Source organism: Caretta caretta, chromosome 2, assembly GCF_965140235.1.
Source record: "Caretta caretta isolate rCarCar2 chromosome 2, rCarCar1.hap1, whole genome shotgun sequence".
Lineage (NCBI taxonomy): Eukaryota > Metazoa > Chordata > Testudines > Cheloniidae > Caretta > Caretta caretta.
The window spans coordinates 111,093,786-111,118,566 of NC_134207.1; the positions used below are offsets into that span (position 1 = coordinate 111,093,786).

The 24,781-nt window shown below is 44.0% G+C and overlaps 1 long non-coding RNA gene across 2 annotated transcripts in view; it reads right to left on the reverse strand.

Moving 5' to 3' along the window:
- Window positions 1–24,781, reverse strand: part of LOC125630966 (uncharacterized) — a 97,415-nt gene that overhangs the window by 22,840 nt on the left and 49,794 nt on the right. The gene's annotated exons all lie outside the window — the stretch shown is intronic.

Sequence of the window (24,781 nt, forward strand, 5' to 3'; positions counted from 1 at the left end):
ATATTCCTCAAGTAGAGGCCCATTTGAAAAGTGGTGTCAAAACGTCAGAGAAAAGAGCAAACAATAAAACTGAAACCCGACTTGTAAAAAAGCAAAAAACTCCAACACCACCATCCAATAAATTATACAAGCTTTCCATGGAACCATGCAGAGGAGTCTGGTCATGGCAGATGAACTGAGCAGAAAACCATATGCAAGGCCCCAGGTACTACACAGGAAGCTGGACCTAAATCCTATGGATTCTGTGGTACAGAGACCATTCTGTGGTAGCTTAAGGTGTATTAAAAATGTGAGTTGTTAATTAAATATGAAATTAAATACAATCATTTCACTGTTAATTATTTTGGTATTAAATACAATATGCCACAGATTTTCAATAAGCCACAGATATTGGTAGTGACAATGCATTACTGCATTAGAAATTGCCAGGGGAAAGATGAGGAATTTTGACAGCTAAGTACGAGTAGTCGGGGCTTTTATCACCTGGGGTGACATGGGAAGCAGTCTGGGAGCGTGGAACAAGCATACTAGCTGGAGTATTCTGCAAATGGAATAGATAACAAAGCTGACATTTAAATGTTATCTCTAGGTTTTTAGATTTAACAACCCATTGAGGTGATTGAGGCAGTTTATACCTCTCAGAGCTATTGTTTCAGGCTGTCTGAAGGCTCAGGAAGATACTGTCTGTTTACATTTAGGTTGGGTTTTCAAGGTTTTTATTTACAATCATAGAGCTAGAAATATATAATAGCAATACCCTCCAGCCCCTCACCCAACTTCCTGCTCCTCCATGAAAGCTTGACTCCTGGAGAACAATTCTGTTACAAATGGTGAATTTTGTGGCAAATTCTGTGCCTGCAGCACATGGGAGGCTCTCACCATCAGGAGGAAAATGACTATGCACATGCACACCTGTTGCCAAAAGTATAAAAAAATTAAAATAAATAAATGTAAAAAAATCGTATCAACAAGATCCTAAACATTTTAATCAAGCCAGGTGAACAACACCACACAGATAAAGTGAAAAAGTTAATAGCCATGGTTAAATCGGAGGCTTCGTCCTCCCTAGAAGAGAAGTCCATGGTCTAGAGAAGTTTCAGCATAGAACCAAAGAGCCAACAGATCTTCTCTAGTTCTCTCTCTGACACCAAGGGCTTGTGAACACTGGGGGAAAGGGTGGGTTTTTAGCATCTGTCAGCTAACACTTGGTAACTAACATGGTAAAATTAATGTGTATAAGGAAGTTGTAGTTTTCACATGTATTAGTAGATTGAGGGCTCTCCCTTGTGTTTACCTCAACCTGCTACTTCGCGTGAAAGCTACAAACTGCTTTGTCCACATTAAAGTTTTACGATGTTAGTTACATGTGTTTACTAACGTGATAAAGAACACCTTTTCCCTTCAGCAAATCCCAATCTCTTTGCCTCAGTTCGATATCCCCAGCTCTTGTAACTATCTGTCTGACTAAAGTGTTTCTAAGGTACCTATCACTTAGATAACTGAGGCTACATCTTTACTGCAATAAAAAAAAATTGTTTGGGCTGACCTTCGTTAGTTACATCAAGGTTAAACACTACCTGTGCTTGTTTCACCGGGATGTTACATGGAAAGAGCCATATTGATGTTAAACATACCTTTGACATAGCCTAAGTATCTAATTGTTATGAAGATTAATTCATTATACAATTGTCCACTCTACTTAGCACTGTTGACGCCTCAGCAGAAGTACTGTGTCCAGTTCTGGGCTCAATTCTTTAAGAAAGATGGGGACAAAGTGAAGAAAGTCCAGACCAGAGCAACAAAAATGATAAAAGGTTGAGCAAAACTTGATCTATGAGGAATGGTTAAAAACAGTGGGCATGTTTAGTCCTGAGAAAAAAAGACTGAGGAGGGAACCTGATAACAGTCTTCAAATATGGTAAAGAATGTTACAGGGAAGATGGCGAGCAATTGTTCTCCATGTCCACTGAAGATAGGACAAGGAGTAAGGGGCTTAATCTGCAGCAAGGGAGATTTAGGTTAGATATTGGGGAAGGGTGGGGGGGAATTAACTATAAAGATAGTTAAAGACTAAAATAAGCTTCTAAGGGAGGTTGTGGAATCCCCATCCATGGAGGTTTTTAAGAACATGTTAAACAAACAACTTCCAGGGATAGTTTACGTAAATTTGAGTCCTGCTTTAGTGCAGGGCACTGGACCAGATGTTCTCTCAAGGTCCCTTCCACACCTACATTTCTATCATTCTATAATTTGGAAATAACTTTGAATAAACTGTAGGGATAAAAAGGGTGCATGGAGATGAAATATTCCTTCTTCAGAACCTTTCCTATTTAATTAACCAGTGTATCACAGAGGGTCAATGGCATTGATGCATTCATTATCTATTAGGCTGTTCGAGACTGCGATCCTTGAGTGCATAAAGAGGGGACTCTTGAGTAGAAGAAAGATTATTTTACCTCTGTATTTGGCACTGTTGCGACCACTGCTGGAATACAGTGTCTAGCCTGGTGTTCACAATTCAAGAACGATGTTGATAAATTGGAAAGGGGTCAGAGAAGAGCCATGAGCAGGGTCAGTGCTAGCCCACTGAGGGGCCCTGAGCAAGAATATTCCCCCCGCCCTGCCCCCAATACTAAAACAGGCAAGTTATAATAAAAAGTGAATAGGGAGCTGCTCAGGGGCCTAAGCAATTGCTTAGTCTTCTTATGCCTAGCACCGGCTCTGGCAATGAGAAGCACTGAAGGATTGAAAAACATGCCTTATAGCAGTGGTTACCAACCCGTCGATCACAATCGACTGGTCGATCCTGGAGACTCTCCCAGTCATTCGCGAGCTCCAGCCATGGCAGCACAGTGGGGCTGCCTGCCACTAAGGCAGGCTCCCTGCCTGCTGCGGCCCCATGCCGCTCCCAGAAGCGGCCAGCACTCACTGCAGCCCCACCGGGGGGAGGTGAGGGAGGGGTCTCCACGCAATGCTCCTGCCTGCAAGCACCACCCCTGCAGCTCCCATTGGCTGGGAACGGGTAGCTGTGGCTAATGGGAGCTGCGGGGGTGCCTGCAGAGAGGAGCAGCGTGCTGAGCCATGTGCCCCCCGCCCCGAGGGGCCACAGGAAAGCGTTGGCCCCTTCTGGGAGCGGTGTGGCCACATAGTGTGCTACTGCCTGGCAGGGTGGGGGCGTGGCCTGGCTCGTGATAGGGAGGAGGTGCCAAGGTGCCTGAGTGGGGCCAGGGCTGGCAAGGAGCCTGCCTTAGCCCCACTACACCGATGTCCGGGAGCCGCCCAACGTAGGTGCCCCCCGGTGGGAGCCCACACCCAACCCACAGCCCTGAGCCCCCTCCCAGAGCCTGCACCCCATACTCCCTCCTGTACTCTGAACCCCCTCTTGCACCCCAAGCCCCTGCCCCAGCCCTGACTCCCATCCCAGAGCCAGCACCCCATACCCCTTCCTTCATCCCAACCCCCTGCCCCGACCCCCCTCCCAGAGCCAGCACCCCGTACCCCCTCCTGCATCCCAACCCCCGTCCCAGACTCAGCCCAGAGCCCCCTCCCACACTGTGAACCCCTCAGCCCCAGTCCAGAGCCCAAACCCCCTCCTGAACCCCAACCCTCTGCCCCAGCCCAGTGAAAGTGAGTGAGGGTGGGGAGAGTAAGCAACGGGGGCGGGGAGATGGGGCCTCGGGGAAGGGGTGGGGCAGATCCTGGGATGTCTTTAAATTCAAAAAGTGATCTTGTGCGTAAACAGGTTGGAGACCACTGACTTTTACTGATAGACTCAAGGAGTGCAATCGGTGTAGCTTAATAAAAAGGTTAAGGGGTGACTTGATCACAGCCTATAAGTACCTACGTGGGTCACATATTTGATAATAGTGGGTTCTTTAATCTAGTGGACAAAGGTGTAACAAGATCCGATGGCTGGAAGGTGAAGCTAGACAAATTCAGACTGGAAATAAGGTGTGCATTTTTAACAGTGAAGCTAATTAATTATGGGAACAATTTACCAAGGGTTGTGGTTGATTCTCTATCACTGGCAATTTTAAAAATCAAGACTGGATTTTTTTTTTATTTTATTTTTTTTAAGATGTGTACTAGTGCAAAAGAAATTATTTTGGGGAGTTCTATTGCCCTGTGTTACACGGGAGACCAGACTCGATTATCACAGTGGTCCCTTCTGGCCTTGGAATCATAGGTGACTCTGATAAACTTGGAAATGAGATAATCTCAACGCAAAGTTCACTCTACCATACTTAATAACTGTCATAGTACAGTGGCACATCCTATGGCTGATTTATTCAAGATATTAGTTTTTATCCCTAAACCCAAGCAGAGTCTATTCACTGCTTGCCATTGTCAATGCAATTAAGCAGAGAGTAAATCATAAACTGAAAGCTAGCCGTGTGCTTAAGTACAAGTCAGTCAGCAAGACAGGAAGACACATTTACAGCAGAGTGGGCCTAGTATTTGAACTATATACACAACAGCTTGAACTCAATAGAAATACTTCAAATCTATGCTTTTTAATCATAGATATATTGGCTCCTCCTTTATTCAGCTAAATTCAATCAGATACAAGCAAATCAAGGAGGCAAAATAGAGAAACCTTTCTGAAAGCCTGCAAAAAAAGTCATCTCTAATAACAATTACAGATCATTTAGAACACAAGGCTACTCTTGTGTTCCAAGAAAAAGAAACACAATGAAAAGTGGATGCCTTTATCTGCATAGAATACTCAATTCTACATTGGTCAGGAGAGCTTGCTACAAAAGTAACCTAGGTCAATAAACTACTTATTAGTCAATTAAATGAATCTTACCAGTGAATCGTGACACATGAAAATTTGTAGAGGGCTCCTTAAAAACTAATCTCTCATATTTATTACATATTATTTTATTAGACACCTCTTTAAATATCCCTGAAAAGAATATCTGATTTCTGTGCATATATATGCAGACCTTCACATTTCCCCTATGGACACATCATGAAAATACCTTTAGTGTCTTGTGCAGTAAGACCATGTTTACAGAACATTTTAGAAACGTCCTGTGCAATTTCCAAAACCTTGACGACCTTAAGTCTGCTGGCAAAGTTGGAGATTTCTCATTTGAAAAGTGTCGCAAATACTGGCAACTATATGCAGTGCTTAGACTAGAGTAAAAGATTTTTAAAAAAAAGTTAGGTAACATTTTAAAACTCTAGAGTAGGCATGGTAAATTGTGTTTTAACATGTTAGCTAATTGAAGGGAACACTAGGAGCGATGACGTACACGTATACACACCCACCAAACTTTGCAGAACGCTATCACAGTGGTTTGACTTAGGAAAAGGCTGATGCTACAGGGATCAATATCTCTTGATATCACAGAAGCTACTATAATTATTCCAGTCTCCACACACTCCTCTCAATGTTCCATACAGTCCCAAGCCAGCACTGCCTCTGTTTCTCATTTTTTTGAAGTCCTTGGTTTATTGTCGTCTTTATTTGCCTATTCATACACTGCCATATCTCGCTCCCGACCTGCCCACACAACTCCCATTGACCCCTGTGGGACTTCCATTGACAACTGTGGACAACACAGAGCCCACACAGTATGTTTCTTCTCAAAATGAATTCAATGATCCAGTGACTGAAATAATAGCAAAAAGATCCATTCTTACATTAGAAATTTCAGTTTCTTTTTCAAGCATAGATACATAGGAATTGCCATACTGGATCAAACCCCTGGTCCCTCTAATGCAGGATCCTATCTCCGACAATAGCCAGCACCAGATACTTTAAAGTAACATTCAAGATCCACCCACAATAGGATCAACTGCCATACTTAGGTGTCACCTTAATCCCCCACAATTAGAGATTAGTTTAAAATTTTAGAATAAGGTTTTATATTCCTTCCAACATTTTTGTTCATATTAACTATAAATACTCTGGATATTTTTCTTATCCATACAAATGTCCAATCCCTCTCTGAATCTTGCTAAATTCTTGGCTTTAGCAAGCTTCTGTGGCAATGAGCTCCACCACCTAATCACACATTTTGACAAAAGTATTTCCTTTTGTCCTTTTTTGATTTGCCACCTTTCGATTTCATCGAACACTGTATTATGAGACAGGGAGAACAGAACTACCAATCTGCCTTCTCTACACCATTCGTTATTTTACAAACTTGTATCAAGTGCCCTCCTATTCATTTCCTTTCTAAGGTACACAATCCCAATCTTTTCAAATTCAAGTACTTATTGTTGTGGTATACAACATAATACAACTAGCATCCAGGTATGTGAGAGAGAATGTGGGTGAGGTAATATCTTTTCTTGGACCAACTTCTGTCGGTGAGAGAGACAAGCTTTCAATATGACACAGAATAATATCCTGAGACCAACAGAGTTACAACAACACTGCATCCAGATACTTAGCAGACAGAAAATGTGAACAAGAACCCTGAATTTGAGCTCACAGCCTGCATTATCTGCCATAAATTGTGAGAAGCCAATTAAAAAGTTCTTTAGCCAGTATCAGTAATGTGTAATGGGAGCATTTACTTGATTGCTAATGGCTGGGTTTACATGATGTCTCAAAGCATCAGTTGTAAGGTTTGGCAGCAGCACAACATGAGGACTGTGATTATCACTATAAATTAAATTTATGTTGATATAATTAGCAGTTACGAGCTAACACGATATTTATATTGATACTAGTAAAATCAATGCCATACCAATGAAAACATACTCCAAAAGTTATACAATGGCTGTAATGGGATTCCAGATGTTTCATTGTCCCAAAACAGTCCTCCTCTTTACTGTAAAAACAAACAAACAAAACTCCAAAACACCCAGTAGTTTAGACTAGACTAAGTGCTTTTAGAGGAATAAAATCTGTTCTCTTGTCTAAAGTACCTTTCTGTGTTTCTGACAAAGATTTTGGGGAATAAATGAAGACGAGAAATCCCCACGAAGAATCATCCTGGTTTTACCCAACAAAAGTGTAAGTGTTGGAACATGATATTTGTGTTTGTGCACCTCTTTTCTGACGTGTGCTTTTAGTCCTAAGTAATTATCTCTGAGTCTATTGTGAGATTATGGATTAATTAGAACACCAGGACTCTGTTGTGTTCCTACTGGCTAGGAGGGCTTGGGGATAGGCAAAAGATGATGCACTGTTGTAGCTAGCTTGCACCTGTGTTTAATTAATTTGCTCAACAGAGAGCTGTTTCTTGAAACAGGATAGTTTGCTGTTTTTATTTCTATAATCCGTAGAAAACATTTTCTTTAACAAAGATTAAGCATTTTTAAGGAAATACAAATGGGTGCTTTGTGATTCTCCAAAACACAGTGATTCTTGTTAGATATCTACTTCCTTTGGAGGCATTTACTAATGTTGGCAGGGCTTTACACTAAGTCTTGGTTTAATTGCAGGATGAATATTATTAATTAACATTTATACTGTGGGAGTACCTACAGGCCCCAGCCGAGTCAGTGGCCCATTGTTCCAGGCACTGTACGAACATAGGGCAAATGATAATCCCTGCATCAAAGAGCTTACCATGTAAAATGCTAGTTACCTGGGATACAAAACTTTATGTGCCTGCACTAGTGATCTCAGAGGTCCCAAGTTAAATTTTTATCAGTCTCTGCCTACTGCAAGTCTGGTGCCTGATGAGCAGCTGCTGTGCTCATAGATCTTCCAACCGAGAGTATGGGGGTTTCTCGCAAGAAGCAGCGATAGAGTTATGCTGTTGTCTCGCAGGAGTGGGTGGGTGAAATTCTGTGGCCTGCATTGTGCAGGAGGTCAGACTAGATGATCATAATGGTCCCTTCTGACCTTAGTATCTATGAATCTATGAATCACCTCCTCCAAGGTATTCAGGTGCCCAGCTCCCACTGAAATCCCTTTGAGGATCTGGGTCCTAGTACCTTTAATAGGCAGAGCACACCCCTGGCTGCATTACAATATGTCTGAGCAACAGATCATTCAAATCACCTGAGTACCAGCACTAGTTCCATCATTTATAGGTGAAAACAATCATCATAATTCACAGCTACCTAACCTACATGATGCTTTGTAGCACTATAAGGTTTGTTGTTTCCTTGCTATAGACAGCATGACATAATAGACAGCATGACATAATATCCCCCCCTCCACACACACAAATCCTCCACACACACTATATTTTATATTAAAATATAATACAATATTAATAATTTATATTAAAGCAATCACAATGGGGGGAAAATGCCCGAGCAACACCCAAAAACCAGGAAGTTAAAGTGTCTGTTGGCGTAACTCCATAGAAGTCAAAATTACTTCAACAGAGGATTTGGCTCAGGATGTCCAAACAGCAAAACCAATAATTTATTACCTAAGTGAAACAGCACACATTGTACTTAGGCACACCAGTATTCCAGCTCCAGACCCTTTGTCTAGGTAAGCCCAAGCACTCCCAAGAATTCATAGTAACACTAAAAAACTGGTGCTAATCACGGATTCCTTAATCAATGATCAAATTAACAAGGCCAGCAGACTATATGGCATGTAACCAGAAAATAGCTCAGTGAACAAGTGCGTAATCCCAGCATTGTGTATATGATAACACTGACATCAGAGGGCCATACAACCTTTCCCTCTATCACTATTATATGCATAACTGAAAAGGGAATGGTATGGATAATGGAAATCCTCCACATTTAGTTACATCCAAAATGATCATATTTTCCATTAGAACACTATCCTTGACAAAAAGTGTAATAAAAATAGAGTATAATTTCCATGTTGCAAATTGCATTATGCAATCTATATGATGAAGGATTTTTTGCATGCCTCTGCTCTCTCTTAGGTAATAAATCTATTGTTTTTCTGTTATATTGCTTTCTGGAGAGTTCTGGTTTTGTTCAGGTGTTTGGGGAAGAGGGGGGTGAGCACAGCATAACTGTTTGATGGGTTGGATTTCTTGCAGTTAATGGATTTGACCATTAAAAACATACCTGCTCTGTTCAGCACCCTTTAGACCAGGGGTGAGCAAACTTTTTGGCCTGAGGGCCACATCTGGGTGGGGAAATTGCATGCAGGGCCGGGGCAGGGGCTTGGGGTGCAGGACAGGTGCAGCAGGGGGCTCAGGGAAGCGGGTTGAGGTGCAGGACGGGTGCAGCAGGGGGCTCAGGGCAGGGGGTTGGGGTGCAGGCTCCGGCCCGGCACCACTTACCTGGAGCGGCTCCGGGGTGGCAGCGGTGTGCTCTGTGGCCAGAGCAGGCTCCCTGCCTGCCTTGGCCCCACGCCACTCTGGGAAGCGGCCGGCACCCCGTCCCTGTGGCCCCTGAGGAGTGGGGGGAGAGAGCTCCATGCACTGCCCTTGCCTGTGGGTACCTCCCCCGAAGCTCCCATTGGCCCCAGTTCCCCATTCCCAACCAATGGGAGCTGCAGAGGGAGGTACCCACAGGCAAGGGCAGCGCACAGAGCCCTCTGTCCCCCCACACCAGGGGCTTCTGGGAGTGGTGCGGGGCCCGTAGCGCCATGGAGGTGGCAATCCCGTAGGCTGGATCCAAAGCCCTGAGGGGCTGGATCAAGCCCGTGCGCTGTAGTTTGCCCACCCTGCTCTAGACTGTGTTTTGCTAATTTACGATGACAAAAAGCAGTAAGGTCTAATAGTCAAAGCATGGAACTGAGAGCCAGGAGAGCTGGGTTCTATTCCCTACTCTGCCAACAACTAGCCATGTGACTGTAATAAAGTTACTTAACATATCTGGGGCAGACTATGAGTGGGTGAGAAAAAGGAGCCTCTAAGAACCCTTCTCCTGGCCTTGTGTGACTCATGCAAGGGCCTGTCACAGTTCAGCCCCTGAGCTCTGGCAAGGCCAGGGATTGCTCACTTAGGGTTTGTCTACACTGCAATCAGAGGCATAACTGAAGCTTTGGGTAGCATGACAGGGTCGGGCCAGAGGGCTACAGGAGAGTAACAGAAGGCAGATATATTAGCCCCAGGTTAAGTAGGTCCCTTTCCCCTGGGTAAGGTAACAGGGAAGGTTCCAGAACAATCAGGAACTTTCTGGAAACAATTAAGGCAGACAGGCTGATTGGAAAACCTGCAGCCAATCAAGAAGCTGCTAGAATCAATTAAGGCTGGCTAATCAGGGCACCTGGGTTTAAAAAGGAGCTCACTTCAGTTTGTGGAGTGCGTGTGAGGAGCTGGGAGCAAGAGGAGCAAGAAGCTGAGAGTGAGTAGGCATACTAGTGGACGACTAAGAAGTACAAGCATTATCGGACATCAGGAGGAAGGTCCTGTGGTGAGAATAAAGAAGGTGTTGGGAGGAGGCCATGGGGAAGTTGCTGCAATCCACAGGGCCCTGGACTGGAACCCTGAGTAGAGGGCGGGCCTGGGTTCCCCCCATCCCTCCATTCCCCCAACTCCCTACTTGATACCGGAGGAGTTGAACTGAACTGTGGGTTCCACCAGAGGAGAAGGTCTCTGGCTTGTTCCCGATCCACTAGGTGGATCAGCAGAGACTGCAGGGATTGTTCTTCTTCCTTTCCCCATGCTGGCCAGTGATGAGGCTAACTGAGTGAACGGCAGAATTTTTCGAGCCACGAAAGCGGCCAAACTGAGTGCTGCCGTGAACCTCTGAGGCGAGCAAATCCGCCAATAAGCACAAGACCCACCAAGGCAGAAGAGGAACTTTGTCACAGTAGACATATCCACGCTAGCTTTAATCTAGTTAGTATGACTAAACACAGCAGTGACGGGACAGCATGGACCCCAGCACAAGCTGGCCATGTGCGTTCCAGGCGGGCTTGTACAGCCCCTGCTGGGATCCATGCAATCATATCTTCACTGCTATTTTTAGCTGCACTAGCTAGATTAAAACTAGCATGGGTATGCCTTCCCAAACTGCAGTCACACCTCTGATTGCAGTACAACATGCACTGAGGCTATGGCTACACTAGAGAGCTTACCGCAGGGCAGAAAGCAGCGATAGTTATGTCAAAGGGAAAAGCTCTCCTGCCGACATAGCGCTGTCCACATCAGCGCTTAGGTCAGTGTAACTTACAAAATGGAAGAGATCCCCTCCCCAGTTCTGTTGCGCTGGTTCTCCATCTTGGATTTGGGGGTCTCCTGTATCTCTGGCACTGTCCCCAGGACCTGCATCAGGGCTTTGCCAGTCAAAGAGCTCCTGGTTATCTACGTCAATCTCCTTCTGCGTAGCGTCCTGGACACCTGGTTGGCATCTGCGGGGTGTTTTCACCCACAACATGCCAGGGTTTGGTGGTGCCCCCCCCTTGCAAAAAACTGGCCCATCTCTCTTCAGAGATGCAAATCTTGCAACTTCTGCTAGAAGCGTTATTGTTCCTGGTGTTATATAACCTTGTCAGAGCTCCTTTCCTTTGCTTGGGCCCTGGATCAGGCCTCAAGAGTGCCCCCCTGTTTCATATGGTTTGATATCCTGTTAACAGATTTATTTGGGCATAAGCTTTCGTGGGTAAAAAAACCCACTTCTTCAGATGCATCCGAAGAATGCATCAGACGCATCTAAATAAGTGGGTTTTTAACCCACAAAATCTTATGCTCAAATAAATCTGTTATTCTTTAAGGTGCCACCGGACTCCTCGTTGTTTTTGTGGATACAGACTAACACGGCTACCCCTCTGATACTTGTATATGTTGGCATCCCGGGGACTGCTGTTAAGATGGGACTGGAGCTGCTCTCTGCAGAAAGCAAGGAAGCCTAGGATCTCAGCATGAGGCTATGGAGTAGCACAGGGCATGGCTGCTGGATAATTGGTATGGGATCTGGATGTTTGAATTTGGGCTAACCTGGCTGTATACCAGCATTTAAACTGAGGGGACATCAAGTCAAGATGATCCTGGAGCAGGAGATGGCAGACAGGTAAACAGGCCTACCCTGGTGCACAGCAATGCAGTGGGAGGACTGCCAGAAGCAGAATAGTTCGTTTGAAATGGGAATGTGTCCACACCTACTTTACTGTGGAATAACTTACTCCAAATTTGAGTAACTTTGCTTCCAAAGTGGATTAATTAATGCAGATTGAAATGCCAGATAATACAAAAGAAAAACAAACCCTTGTGTATGTGGATGTTTATCCCCCAACAATGCAAGTTAATCCAAAAAAGTTTCAAGTGCAGACAAGCCCTTAAAGACTTCCACGAAAGGTATTTGCACAGTGATACACACTGCTGCTGATTCAGGGAAGCAACCGCCACGTGACTCAGCAGGTGATCAGTTTTTTGCCGTGGGCTGTAGTCTGCAGCACTCACTGCTACCCACGTTTAAACGACACCTAGAACAACTTTTTCCCCAACTCCTATTTACAGCCATGTTTACTCTCATATTTGGAAGGAGAGAATGAGCCTGAACTGCAAAGTTTGGATCTAGAACTGAACTTTCTGCAAGTTTGGGCTGTTTGTATCAGTGATTTTAATTTGGCCCAACACACAGAAATAGGAACCAGCTGCAAAGATGAAATAAAAATCAAACTGTCCCCAAAGCCTGGGGATGATCATGTATAGGGCTCAGCCCTCTGGAGGTGCTCTCATTGCAATCCTATACATTTTCTGTCCTCTCACTTTTATTGTTGAAAATGATATACAGGCACTCCGCACTTAAAGTCATCCCGGTTAACGTTGTTTCTTTGTTACGTTGCTGATCAATTAGGGAACATACTCGTTTAAAGTTGTGCAATGCTCCCTTATAACATCTTTTGGCAGCCGCCTGCTTTGTCCACTGCTTGCAGGAAGAGCAGCCCATTGCAGCTCGCTGGTGGGGGCTTGGAACCAGGGTGGACCCGCAGCCCCCTAGCAGCTCCCCGCTCCCCTAAGTTCCCTGTGCGGCAGCCACCCAGCAGGCTACCAATTGCCAGCAGTTCAGCTGTCCCTCCCCCCACTGCCATGTGCTGCTCCTGCCCTATGCCTTGGAGCTGCTCCTGGGAGCCTCCTGCTTGCTGGGGTGGGGGGGAAGAAGGGGGCTAATGTTAGGCTGTCCCCCTCCCCCCTACAGCCCACTTACCCCATCTTCCATAGAGCAGGGGGGACACACGATGGGGCTCAGGATGGAGGGAGCTGCCTGGCAACAGCTGCCATCTCAGCTTGCTGATCTGCTTAAAAAGGCAGTGTACTTAGAGTAGGGTCAGCATAATTAAAGGAGTAATGTGCATCTCTCTTTCACACACACGGTGTGTGTCTCTGTCTGCCATGCTGTCTCCCCTCCCTCCATTCGTGCTGCCTTGTAGAGTGTGAGGCTACATTAACAACGAGTTAACCCTTGAGTGCTCAGCCAATTGCTAGTTCATCAATTAGCAGTAAGGCATCCCCTGGGAAATATCCCACCCTCTGACTCCACCACCTCAACCAAGCTTCACAATCATCATCGCTGTGTACCAGTATTTAAAACTTATACTGTGTGGTGTGGGCATATTATATGTATATGTGTGTGTATATATATATATATATATATATAGTCTTTTGTCTGGTGAAAAAACTTCCCTGGAACCTAACCCCCCGATTTACATTAATTCTTATGGGGAAATTGGATTCGCTTAACATCGTTTTGCTTAAAGTCGCATTTTTCAGGAACATAACTACAACGTTAAGCGAGCAGTTACTGTACATCAGACAGAGAGGATCACAAGATTGAGAAAGTAAACACAGAAACAGCTATGACCCCTGAATCATTTAATGTTTCCTCCTTATGTAATTTGAGTGTCTCCCCCTCATTTTGGGTCACACGCTGCACCCCACATTTGGGCTTTGGCAATTTGAGAGCAATGGAGAGAATAAGGGGCCCTGCCCATGTTTACGTAAGACCTTCCTCTTCAACTGTTTCTTAAATAAAAACCCCTTTTTGTGTCCTGTCTTGCTGAAAGTGGTTCCTCTTGGGGTTTTTTTTAAGTGTAGTATTATTATAATGCTTTGATCACTTATTTTTTGTGCATGAAACAATTGACCAAGCAAAGCACAGGCTAACACTCAACACTTCTCTGATTGTCTGTCATGCAATACATCTGGAAGGCTGCATCCAATCAATTCTTTATTTGAGGTGAAGAGGGGAATGGGGGGCACACAGAGACCTTGACATTTGGGGAAACAATACAAGACTCTGGTACAGGATGAGGGGGGAAGGAGAGGTATACAGACCCCCCCAGCCTGGGGAGAATGGGGGGAAAGGGAACCACACAGAGCCCCTGCCATAGGGGGGGTGAAATAGGGGGACAATGATATGGAGGGACCGGGACATGGGAGTCACTCAAAGCCTCTGGTGTGTAGCAAAGGGATAATGTGGGACACAAAGAGCCCCTGGCATGAGAGAGGAGGTGGGAGAAACTGCAGGCAGTCCCTAAAATAGAGAGGCAACGGGGGTGAGGCACATAAGGAGCTTGTGGGTGGAAGGCGATGGAGGAATGCAAGAAGTCCAGTGTACTTGGCCTACAATAGCTATGAAGTGTTCATTCCCTAGGTACACAACACCCTGAGTGCCTAAGTGGGTGAAAGGGCATTTTGTAAATAAAATGATTATATATTGCAAAATTGTTAGGTTCAGTCCTGGCAAGCAGATCAGCACTGGCTCAACAGAAATAGATAGCCAGCAGATAAAATAGATGAGTCAAACGGATCACGGATCCACCACAGGATAAGAAATCTTATGTAATACACTTTGACTATATTCTGAAGGGATGATTTTATGACCCCCAGCATCATTCTAGCACTTTCACATTTCTTCTCCCTTTGTCTGTCTTCATGCTACAGTGAATCAGGAGAACAAAAAAGTAGAGCAATAAACGCCAATATCCGACTCAAAGCTTTCCCCCATTGTCAGTTTCAGAGCACTGGCTTTCAGCTTGGAGCCTTTCTTGTCAGGTTCAAAGTCCTGATCACGACTTTACCTCAGACCAGAGGGACAATGAAGGAGGCAAGAGCTGCAACTTTGAAACTGACTGAAAAACGAAGATATTGGCCCCTGGAATGTTCTGCTGAAATAGCGGGAATATACATATTGCTGTTTGAAATTATTTATATACTATATGTAAGGAAACAATCCTATTAACTCTACTTCCAATGGGGCAAATGAGTAACTCTTACATAACAGGTTTCAGAGTAACATCCGTGTCAGTCTGTATTCGCAAAAAGAAAAGGAGTACTTGTGGCACCCTAGAGACTAACCAATTGATTTGAGCATGAGCTTTTGTGAGCTACAGCTCACTTCATCGGATGCATACCGTGGAAACTGCAGCAGACTTTATATACACACAGAGAATATGAAACAATACCTCCTCCCACCCCACTGTCCTGCTGATAATAGCTTATCTAAAGTGATCATCAGGTGGGCCATTTCCAGCACAAATAGCCCAACTTGATTATGTAAAGAGTTGTCACTTTGGATGGGCTAGCACCAGCAGGAGAGTGAATTTGTGTGGGGGGGTGGAGGGTGAGAAAACCTGGATTTGTGCTGGAAATGGCCCACCTGTTGATCACTTTAGATAAGCTATTACCAGCAGGACAGTGGGGTGGGAGGAGGTATTGTTTCATATTCTCTGTGTGTATATAAAGTCTGCTGCAGTTTCCACGGTATGCATCTGATGAAGTGAGCTGTAGCTCACGAAAGCTCATGCTCAAATAAATTGGTTAGTCTCTAAGGTGCCACAAGTACTCCTGTTCTTCTTACATAACAGTGTGACTGTGTATTATGTACAGATTTAGTTGCCTCGAGAACTGCCATGAAAATTTACCATCCCAGACACACATCCTTCTACCGTGATTGTTAAGAGTGAAAAATCTAACAACATCTTACTTGCCCCTCCAAAACACAAATTTTGGTCACACTAGAAAACAGGACTAGAAAAGAAGAGAAAATATTCTGTATGTGTTACAGCGCCAAGTTAGCATTGCAGAAGAAAGCTTAACTTTTGGAATGTCTTTTGACTTTTGAATGCTCAGTTTCATAATCTTAATGGCTTTCTATTTCTGTTTCCCTGAGGTGTCTTTTTTATTTGTTTGTTCAAGGAAAACCAGGGGAAAATGAAAAATCCAGAGTTATAACCTCTGGTGCCATCAGCTTGTAAACATCTTGAACTTTGACTATTTGTCTTGGACAGTTTACAGACTCCACACGGTTCACTTGAGATGAGAACACGGTACTTTCCAGTCCAGCACTATCTCCTACATGCATCTAGTGCAGTGGTCACCAAACCATCAATCCTGGAGCCCCTGCCAGTGGACCGCGATGTCCGGGCTGCTAAAAGTCTGGAAGTGCAGTGGGGCTCAGGCAGGCTGCCTGCCTTCCTGCTGTGGCCCCACGCCGCTCCCAGAAGCGGCTGGCTGCTAGCACATCTCTGCGCCCCCTGGGGTGGGGAGGCGGCGGCTCTGCGCGCTGACCCCGCCCCCAGCACCGTCTCTGCAGCTCCCACTGCCCCCCTTCCCTCCAGGTTGATTTAATGTTAGCCTTAGTTTGCACTTTGTCATCATCCTTTTAAAAAATAAATGTATTTTTAACCCATTATCTATCCATTGTATGTTTCCCCAGAGTCCTCCCACTTTCAGTCACGGTTTCCTCACAAAAATTAACCTAGGCCCTGTGCTTGTAGTATAGGAGTCTGCCCTCACATTCAGCAAGAGCACCTACGGCATATGTAACTTGTGAGCTGTATAATTACTGGAGCACTCCCTAGAGAGAGAGAGAGAGAGAGAGAGAGTTACAGGGACACAATCCCACAGAAATGACTTTCAGGCAAGGCTGAGCCTGAGGTACCCACAGCACAATGGACATATTTTACGTAACACACATCTCTGACCATATATGGAGCACTACCTATCATGGGGATGGGTGAACTTTTTCAGCTAGAAGCAGCTCACTACTCGGCCCTGCATAGGTGGGGATGAAGAGATAGGAGGGAGAGACAGTGTCAGAGAGAACATTACAGTTAGTGTAAATGGTAGTGATAAGATCATAAGGTGCACACACTTCAGGAGGGTTCCATGACATCATGGATCATCTTTCAGAATATTTGGTTACGTTATAAATTCTAGATATTTGATTTTTTTCTTAATCTAGTGTTATCTAATCCAGAACAGTTAACACACAGAAAAAGATGGAGGGGGGAGGAGAAAGACCAGTCAGCAGTTTGCAGTTGTGATATGTACAACAAGAGCCAAGTCAGAAAAGTGTAAACCTTTGAAACGGCCAAGTTAAACAAGATACAGTTAAAGCCACAGCTTCCCCATAATCTCCCCGGGAGTTCCAAGATACCTTAGGGGACCAAGTTAGTCCTAATTGTATCTTGTTTAACTTGGCCAATTAAACAACAGACTCTTCTCTCAACTGGCTCATTTTGCAGATATCACACCTTGCTTGCTGCTCACTCTTTTATTCCCCTTTTGGCACACATACACCAGATATTTTTATTAGACCTAGGGAATTTTTTAAAGAATCCCATTGGTCAATACTGATCACCCTCACATGAATAGTTTTTTAATCTACGCTTTCTCCCTGCAACAGCAGTAACTAGCACATGGAGTGATACCCTCATGCACAGACCATTTGAAGAGATGGCACTGACTGTTTTGGAAAGAGGAGAGAGAAACACCTCTGAAAGGAGCCAGCATCTGCAACAGTGGCTAGAATTGGCTCTGGCCGAGGGGAGATACTGGAAAGAGATGGGAAGAGAGACAAGAAACTGACTTGCAAGTCCTCAATATCTGCTACTTAGAGTTGCCAACTCTGTTTGCATCTATTTCCAGAAGGTTTCATCTCATGACATAATGGCATTAATGACTGACCTACTGTACTCTAAAACTCATTCACTACAGAGCCATCATTTTGCCTTTGGTGGAAATAATGAGAGTCATATGGATTATCATCTCACATTTTAAGCATATTGCTTAAGTAAATAATATTGCAAAATCTCCCCTTGCAATGTGAATCTTATTTTTAAATAGCGAGATCAGGTTTAGGTTACTTTGCTTGTTAATGCATGTTTAAATGTTTGTGTGTATGTTTGTATGTTTGTAGTTAATTCCACTATTTAAAAATACAGAAAATAAAATAGCATACCATTAGAAAAGGACAAATACAGCAAAAATCCGTGGATTAGGTTTATTTAACAGAAAATGCTTGACCACACAGAATGCATTTTGCTGTGAAGTCATCGACTTTGCAAAGCCAATTTTTTATAGTCAAGGATCTTTACACTATTCATCATTGCAACAACAATAGTACTCTCTCTTTTTTACGGTACTTTTGGAGCTGCTGTGTTTTAAAGAGCCCTCACCAAAATCCATTTCTGTTGAAAGTGCAAGGCAATTGCAGTGTAGCATAGGCTAAAGAGACAAGACGGACATGCCTGTGTGCGTGCATATATCAGTTATGGTGCACAGACTTTACGTTGTGACAAAGCTGCAGCCACACAGGTAAAGAAATGCATGCACAGTGCAACTGTTGGACAAGCAAATGCACATTGTCATGGCATTTTAAACACCAGCTGGACTACTGTATATATTGGACTCAACATTCAATATTCATTTTCAGAATGCCCTATGATTTATCTTCCAAGTTGCTCTCAGCACTCTCCTGGAGATTTATATTTAATTCCTGGAGACTCAAGGACAAGCCTGGAGGGTTGGCAACCCTGCTACTATTGCCTTCAGAGGGGTGACATATCTATTTATCTATCTAAAATAAAAATGGGATGAATTGAGGCACAAAGACTTGCCCAAAGTCACACAATGAATCAGGTGCAGAGCAAAGGCAGAGTAAGGAATAGAAACCTGGCGATTTTCTAACAAACAGTTATAACAGAAGTTTCTTTTTGACGTCTGAGCTGCTAACACATACATATTCTGATCACTCATTTTTTGAGAGAGATACAACTATGATTTATAATCACAGTTCCAGTAAATATGAAAGAGCTGCCAAATCTGCCTATCTAAATGGCAGTGATCTCATATTCTTTAATCAGATGTTTTAGCAAAAAATTAGATAGAAGTCTCCTTTTTTTCCCCTTGCTAATATGGCATACTAGCAAAATATTCTATTTTGAACTCTGCTGGAAGAGCAAGCATTTCAGCATCGTATGTCTGACAGAATATAATTAATATCAGTGAGGAATTAAAGGAGATTTAGAGAAAAAATATTGCACACATCTGAAGTTAAATAACAATTTGGCCTCATTAAAATGGGCTATCACTTACTACTAATTTTATTCTTGGTTGCAAAGGCCAGCATTTGTTTGAATAAAGATGAAAAAGTAGCTGTTAACATAGTGCAAATGAGAGTGCAAATTGGAAGGAACAATTATGTTAATGAGTATTTGAATGTTGCATAGTACCCAACTGCAAGCAAAAAAAAAAAAATCCCCTTGATATTTTTGAAGAGCTAATGATTATTTGGCAAGGAAACTGAAGCCCTGATTCTGCAAGCTTCTTTGCATGGGTGTAGGGTTGTTCAAAGGATTGGAGCCTACCTAAGAATACTTTTAAAATAGAATGTCATGCCCCTATTCCCCCCCCCCCCACCCTCGACAAAGCCAGGGCATTTCTACAAATCAAAATTACCTCTGAAAATCCTTTTCAAATCCCCGATATTAAACCAAAGAAGCTTGAGTCCCCAACTTTCCCACTACTTGTCAAGTGCTTGGTCTCCAAAGAGAAGAGAGAAGTTTTGTCCCCATGACTGTGAATTAAACAGCGAAAGAAATTATTTCTTCTGGTACCTATCCTTTTAGAATGAAAAACACATAAATGGAACAGGCAGCATTAAGACGAGCTATAAAGAGCTATACAAAGGAAGCCATTTGCCGTGCACAGCCGCAAACATTATTGGTCCTACAAGAACTAGGAACTATGCTACATGTTCCTGAGTGCTGTCTACTTGCACCTTCTCCATTAACTGTTTTCATATATACAGATATAAAGCAGTCTCATAACCGGGAGCAGCTCAGTCATCTAGATTTCAGTGGTGCAAGACAAGGAAAGTGGCTATCAGTAAAGAAAGTCTGAAAGATCAGTTTGCAGTTAATGGAGTAAATTCACAAAGCTGGTGAAAGAAAAAATGTATACAAATCTTAAAAATGGAAATTTTTTATTATGTAACAGAGGAGTGCTAGGCACCTCTGTTACATAATAAAATTAAAACCAACTAAAACAGACAAAAAACAACAACCCACCCCTCATCAGCTTCCATAAAACAAAGAAGGGGGAAATAAGGAGTGAAGGGCACAAAATTAAATCAGTGATGAAATTTACATGAAACAAATGAGGGAGAAAGGGAGTGCCCATCAGTCAAAGTAGAGAAACAACTCTGAAATACCTGATCTGTCTGGCTGCAACGAAGGGTGACCAAAATACTTATTCCATACAGAATGGGAAACTCAAACTATCTGGTACCCAATACAATTTGGTTTACATACACACCTCAGATACAGGCTTTGGCTAAACTAGGAGTTTTAATACTGCTGGACTATCAAGGGTACAGCTCCGTGGGTGGAATGTTGTAGTGTAAGTTGGTGGAAGCTGTAGTGTAAACGAAGGCCAACATTTTGAAAGGTCCCTCAGATTTGGCGTGTTTCAATTTGGGCACCCAAAAAATGAGGCACTGATGAAAATTTAGGTCACGATGTCTTGGAAGCCATTTAAGTTCATGTAGGGCATGTCTACACTGGGAGCTAGATGTGTAAAATTCCAGTTTGGAGGAGAGAGTCTCATGCTAGCTCTGACTGAATTAGCACACTAAAAACAGAGCGAACCGTGGTGGTGTGAGCAACGGCAGGGGCTAGCCATCCTGAGCACATCACCATTTGAGATACTGTGTGTGTAATCAGGGCCCCTCTTGCCTCTCACACCATTGCGACTACACTCTATTTTTAGCGTACTAACTTGATCAGAGCTAGCGCAGGTATGTCTCCATAAGCTGGAATTTACAGCTCCAGCTCAAAGTGTACACATACTCTCAGACTCTGACCAAAGTGGGATCAGAATCATACTAGCTACAGCCACACTGAAACACAGTTGTTGCAAATGTGGCCCTAGCATGGTATCCTGACCCTGTAGACATTGAATTTTGTATGAGAACCATGTTATAACAGGTTTCAGAGGAACAGCCGTGTTAGTCTGTATTCGCAAAAAGAAAAGGAGTACTTGTGGCACCTTAGAGACTAACCAATTTATTTGAGCATGAGCTTTCGTGAGCTACAGCTCACTTCATCAGAAGTATACCGTGGAAACTGCAGCAGACTTTATATACACACAGAGAATATGAAACAATACCTCCTCCCACCCCACTGTCCTGCTGGTAATAGCTTATCTAAAATGATCAACAGGTGGGCCATTTCCAGCACAAATCCAGGTTTTCTCACCCTCCACCCCCCCACACAAATTCACTCTCCTGCTGGTGCTAGCCCATCCAAAGTGACAACTCTTTACATAATCAAGTCGGGCATAGATCCAGGTTTTCTCACATCCCCCCCACCCCCATACACACACAAACTCACTCTCCTGCTGGCAATAGCTCATCTAAACTGACCACTCTCCAAGTTTAAATCCAAGTTAAACCAGAACATCTGGGGGGGGAGGGGGGTAGGAAAAAACAAGAGGAAACAGGCTACCTTGCATAATGACTTAGCCACTCCCAGTCTCTATTTAAGCCTAAATTAATAGTATCCAATTTGCAAATGAATTCCAATTCAGCAGTTTCTCGCTGGAGTCTGGATTTGAAGTTTTTTTGTTTTAAGATAGCGACCTTCATGTCTGTGATTGCGTGACCAGAGAGATTGAAGTGTTCTCCGACTGGTTTATGAATGTTATAATTCTTGACATCTGATTTGTGTCCATTTATTCTTTTACGTAGAGACTGTCCCGTTTGACCAATGTACATGGCAGAGGGGCATTGCTGGCACATGATGGCATATATCACATTGGTGGATGTGCAGGTGAACGAGCCTCTGATAGTGTGGCTGATGTTATTAGGCCCTGTGATGGTGTCCCCTGAATAGATATGTGGGCACAATTGGCAACGGGCTTTGTTGCAAGGATAAGTTCCTGGGTTAGTGGTTCTGTTGTGTGGTATGTGGTTGTTGGTGAGTATTTGCTTCAGGTTGCGGGGCTGTCTGTAGGCAAGGACTGGCCTGTCTCCCAAGACTTGTGAGAGTGTTGGGTCATCCTTTAGGATAGGTTGTAGATCCTTAATAATGCGTTGGAGGGGTTTTAGTTGGGGGCTGAAGGTGACCGCTAGTGGCGTTCTGTTATTTTCTTTGTTAGGCCTGTCCTGTAGTAGGTAACTTCTGGGAACTCTTCTAGCTCTATCAATCTGTTTCTTTACTTCTGCAGGTGGGTATTGTAGTTGTAAGAAAGCTTGATAGAGATCTTGTAGGTGTTTGTCTCTGTCTGAGGGGTTGGAGCAAATGCGGTTGTATCGCAGAGCTTGGCTGTAGACGATGGATCGTGTGGTGTGGTCAGGGTGAAAGCTGGAGGCATGCAGGTAGGAATAGCGGTCAGTAGGTTTCCGGTATAGGGTGGTGTTTATGTGGCCATTGTTTATTAGCACTGTAGTGTCCAGGAAGTGGATCTCTTGTGTGGACTGGACCAGGCTGAGGTTGGTGGTGGGATGGAAATTGTTGAAATCATGGTGGAATTCCTCAAGGGCTTCTTTTCCATGGGTCCAGATGATGAAGATGTCATCAATATAGCGCAAGTAGAGTAGGGGCTTTAGGGGACGAGAGCTGAGGAAGCGTTGTTCTAAATCAGCCATAAAAATGTTGGCATACTGTGGGGCCATGCGGGTACCCATAGCAGTGCCGCTGATCTGAAGGTATACATTGTCCCCAAATGTGAAATAGTTATGGGTAAGGACAAAGTCACAAAGTTCAGCCACCAGGTTAGCCGTGACATTATCGGGGATAGTGTTCTTGACGGCTTGTAGTCCATCTTTGTGTGGAATGTTGGTGTAGAGGGCTTCTACATCCATAGTAGCCAGGATGGTGTTATCAGGAAGATCACCGATGGATTGAAGTTTCCTCAGGAAGTCAGTGGTGTCTCGAAGGTAGCTGGGAGTGCTGGTAGCGTAGGGCCTGAGGAGGGAGTCTACATAGCCAGACAATCCTGCTGTCAGGGTGCCAATGCCTGAGATGATGGGGCGCCCAGGATTTCCAGGTTTATGGATCCTGGGTAGTAGATAGAATATCCCAGGTCGGGGTTCCAGGGGTGTGTCTGTGCGGATTTGATCTTGTGCTTTTTCAGGAAGTTTCTTGAGCAAATGCTGTAGTTGCTTTTGGTAACTCTCAGTGGGATCATAGGGTAATGGCTTGTAGAAACTCGTGTTGGAGAGCTGCCGAGCAGCCTCTTGTTCATATTCCGACCTATTCATGATGACAACAGCACCTCCCTTGTCAGCCTTTTTGATTATGATGTCAGAGTTGTTTCTGAGGCTGTGGATGGCATTGCGTTCTGCATGGCTGAGGTTATGGGGCAAGTGATGCTGCTTTTCCACAATTTCAGCCCGTGCATGTCGGCGGAAGCACTCTATGTAGAAGTCCAGTCTGGCTGTTTCGACCTTCAGGAGGAGTCCATCTAGAATCCCTCTTTCTGTAGTGTTGGCAGGGAGACCTCTGTGGATTAGTATGTTGTTCAGAGGTATTTTGGAAATATTCCTTGAGACGGAGACGTCGAAAATAGGATTCTAGGTCACCACAGAACTGTATCATGTTCGTGGGGGTGGAGGGGCAGAAGGAGAGGCCCCGAGATAGAACAGCTGCTTCTGCTGGGCTGAGAGTATGGTTGGATAGGTTAACAATATTGCTAGGTGGGGTGAGGGAACCATTGCTGTGGTCGTTTATGAACAGTAATCCCCAGACATAGGGTATAGCTACACTGCCATCATGGGGTGCAAGGGAAGGTTATGTAGGCATGCCTGAGCTAACTTTAATCCAACTAGCTTGGGTCCCAGAGCAGCAATGCTGTGGCAGCACATGCTTCAACACAGGTGGTTAAAGCCTGCTTGGATCCCTGGGAAATTACTTGCATGGCTGAAGCAAGCGTTGCTGTGGCTTCAGTGCACTGACACTCAAACTAGATAGATTAAAGCTAGTATAAGTATGTCTACAGAATCCATAATCACTCCCTGTGCTTGCAGTGTAGATATATCTGGGTTTTATCTTCCAGTGTAGATGGAACTGAACTGTATTTTAACCCTGTTTCAAGGTGTAGCAAAATTTGGATTAAAGTCTTGGAGAGAGAATAGGACAATGCTAACAATGCCTTGCGGAGGTAAGTCACACTGGGATATAAGTCAGAAATCTAATTCAATACTCTTAAGCTTTGTGCCCACCTACCCAGGCATTCCTTAGCATTCCTGTCGATGAGTTCATTTTTATACCTAGTGTACAATTTTCTATTTCTGTCAAATTGCCAGTACAACTTTCTTGTTTTTGCAACAGCCTTAATTGGAAATGAATCTGTTGGAGGGGACAGTCTCTCACGACTGCTTAGAGGAGAGAAACAGAACTCTGAGCTCCATGAGGCAAACACAGGACGAGCTAAAAGCTTGGATTCAAGGTCTGAGGTTCAGAGTCATCCGTCACCTTTCACAAATGGTGCAACAGTAGAAATGGAAAGAGCTAGAGAGTCAGACAACCTGCAAAGTACACACTACAGTCACAGCAATGAGTTTGCCCTGTAGTTGAAAAGCTGCCCAGTGACATCACAGATAAATCTGTTTGTTTTTTAGTTGAATTTGCTTATTTCTCTAAAAGAAGAAACAAAGGAAATCAACAAAGAAGCATGAGGAGTCCATCAATTCCTGA